The sequence below is a fragment of the Bison bison genome, unplaced genomic scaffold (assembly GCF_000754665.1).
Source record: "Bison bison bison isolate TAMUID 2011002044 unplaced genomic scaffold, Bison_UMD1.0 scf7180017864214, whole genome shotgun sequence".
In the NCBI taxonomy this organism is placed as follows: Eukaryota; Metazoa; Chordata; class Mammalia; order Artiodactyla; family Bovidae; genus Bison; species Bison bison.
In genome coordinates, this window is record NW_011494786.1 from 561,422 (window position 1) to 564,971 (window position 3,550).

The following is a 3,550-nucleotide window of genomic DNA, read 5'->3' on the forward strand; positions in this document are numbered from 1 at the left end:
CAATGAGCGAGACCTGGGTTCAAGCCCTGAGCAAGGAAGATCCCCTGGACAAGGGAACAGCTACCCACTCCAGTATGCTGACCTAGAGAGTTCCATGGAGTATATAGTCCATGGGATCATAAAGAGTTGGACATGGCTGAGTGACTTTCACTTTTCACTTTCACTGTAACAAGATTGGTACCACAAAATGCTCATTTTTAGCTTTCTTGGGTTTTCTCTCTTGTGGTTTGTTCTCTTTCTTACTTCTGCTGAGGCATTCTCAACTAAGCTTGTAAATTTTGTAGCCTGTTTCTTCCAGTAATTTCCTATATCTAAATTTTAAGACTAGTAATCCTTTCTGACACTTGGACACCTAAAGGCAGCATCTCTCTCTTCCCTTTACTTACCAATCTTTCTATGAGCTGGTGAGTCTGGAGGTCACCAATACAACCTGGAAATGATAAGTTTCTCTGCTAGTTGTCTTCACTACTGAGATCTCCTTAATATGGGAGTCCTCCCTATGTCCCTTGAGGAAAATGGAGGACATGACTGGCTTTGTGGGGTCAGTCATGGGACATCAGCTGCACTGCATCAAGTAGTTCAGTGAAAGGCACTGGTGTGTTCCCCTACTCTGAGTGTTTTGATCTGAATGACTTCATATCAAGGCTCTGAGGATCCCTATAAATGGTAAAAAGATTCTGAGAATGTTTCTGAGAACCTTTTCCATAACAGAATTCTGATTATTTCATTTTTTTTTCATTTGCTGTTATCGTCTTTGCCTCTCCGAGCATCCGGGCATGGCTCCTGGTCCAGGTGTGTAAGGGTAGAATTTCTGTGCGTTGTATGTGTATTTATACCTTTACTGAATTTAACTGCTAGCTGCATGGATTTATACCTCTACTACCAGTGTATAACTAATCCCATAATGGATTTCTTGCCAGTAGTTGGTATTTTCAGACTTTTTCATTTTGTCCATCTTTTGAATATTAAATGGTGCCTCTTGCTGGTTTCAGAATGCATTTTATTGATTACTAGTAAGGTTGTGAATCCTCACATGTGTATTAGACTGCTGTATTTCCTTTTTATAATCTAAATCTAGCCCTTCCAGTGATATTGTTTCTTATTATTTTTATAAATATAAAAATAGACACATGTCTAGATAGAAATAAGTTTATAGGATTTGGAGTTTATTCAATTCAAATTCAAATTCAATTCAAATTCAATCTCAATTTTCTATATAAGTTCTATGTATTAAAATGATTTCTCCCAATTTGTTACATATTTCAAAAATGCCTTAAAATTGATATGATTTTAAGAAGCATGTAATAAAGTCAATTTATCAATATTTTACAGTGTTTTTGCCATTGTGTTCCTGTTAAGAAATGCTTCTTTACCTAAGCTCACAAAAGCAAACTATTTTTTTTTTACTGGAAGTTAAAAAATTTTCTTCTTCACATTTAAGTATTTATTCTGCATAGCACTGACTTTTGTTATGTGGTCTGGGTCCAATGTTGAGTGTTCCCTCTGTGACCAAATCTCACAGGATGATTTATGAAAAACTGCACTATTTCCTAAGTGAATTCCAGTGCTGACTCCAGTATGAATGGGTTGGTTCTGGACCTTGTTTGCGTCTATTTGCCTGTCCCTGAACCAATCTCACTCTCTTATTTATACTCGTTTCATACCATTTTGGTCAGAGTAAAAATTTAAGACTTGCTTTGTGACCTAAACATATGGTCTATCCTGGAGAATGTTCTGTGTGTGCTTTCGGATATTCTATTTATGTCCATTAGAACCATTTGATCTAAGTTGTCATTCAAGTCCGTTTTTTTCTTATTAATTTTTTAATATGATAATCTATTTGTTGTTGAAAGTGGGTTGTTGAAGTCTCCTACTCTTGTTACATTGCTGTCTGTTTCTCCTTTCTGATACATTAATAATTGTATTTTAATCAAATATATTGGGATTCTTCAAGCTGAAACTCCCATACTTTGGCCACCTTACGTGAAGAGTTGACTCATTGGAAAAGACTCTGATGCTGGGAGGGATTGGGGGCAGGAGGAGAAGGGGACGACAGAGGATGAGATGGCTGGATGGCATCACCGACTCTATGGACATGAATTTGAGTAAACTCCGGGAGTTGGTGATGGACAGGGAGGCCTGGTGTGCTGTGATTCATGGGGTCGCAAAGAGTCGGACATGACTGAGCAACGGAACTGAACAGCCATTGATTTCAACAGCTCTCTGGGGCATAAATTCCTCTATAAACAAATCCAATAAAGTTGTGACTTCTTCTGTGGGATAGTTTGATGTTTGTGTTTGATATTCGTTCTGACTCCAAGAGGTCAGTGTTTGATAGGTCAGTGTTTGATATTTGTTCTGACTCCAAGAGGGCACCTCTCCACTGTCTTATTCCCTGGTTTTTACTTGCAAACTAGTCAACCTGAGAGTAACTTTCTGTAATTATTTTCAGCTAGTGAAATGATCAGTGACAGTGGAATAAAGGTTCAGTGTTTATTAACATTTCTCATGTTCCAGGAATCAGTTGGGTGTTAACATGGGAAATGATGTAATTCAGTCTCTCGATGTTAGTGATGAAGAATTAGAAGCTCAAAAGAGTAAGTCATTGGACAAGGCTATAGATTAGGCCCCAGAATTCCAACCTTATGATAATCAAAACTGCTTTTTCCACCCTATGGTACATATTCACTAACTTAGCTCCAGGGTTCTCTGATCAAGTGAAATGTTGCTCTGTATGGAGGACTTTTAGAAGAAGAAATATTAAATTGAGGTGTGTGAAATTCTTAGAATGAAGATCCATTCAATTTTTATTCCAGATACTCTTCTGAGCTCAGAAAAACTAATATTTTCTGGATTTTTGAACTTACATAGAATTAAGTTTGGATCCTAATAATTATGACCTTATATTTCTTAAATTCACTCATTCTTAGTTGCTTATTCATTTATTGATTATTTGCCTAGCTAGTTATTGCATGTTAAGAACTATTCTGGGTGCTACAGATTCAGCTGTTAAAAAAAATGCAAGACTGTCATGATGATTAATAGAGAGAGAGAATACATCTGGAAGCACTGCTTCTCTAGAGCAAAATCATCAGCATGTGGTAATGCGACTTTCCCTCAAATTGTCCTGTGACAATCAGCAGGTGGGCTTGTGGACTTTTTCACAATTTCCATCTCGTCCACCACAGGTACGTATGCATCAGAAGCAGGGAAAGTTCAGTGTCATGACTGTTTCCTCCTCTTTAAAACCTGAGCAGGGACTTCCCACAGATGCACAAAAAAATCAAGCTCCCTCTTCTTTTCCACCCAACACTAAATACTTAGATGTGTGTGTGCATGCTCAGTCTGCAACCTCATGGAATATAGCCTGCCAGCCTCCTCTGTCCATGGGATTTTCCAGGCAAGAATACTAAAGTGTTCTTGCCATGCCCTTTTCCAGGGGATCTTCCTGACCCAGGGATCGAACCCACATCTCTTCTTGCATCTCCCTTGTTGGGAGGCAGATTCTTTACCACTGAGCCACCTGGGAAGCCCAGCACTTAAATACTCA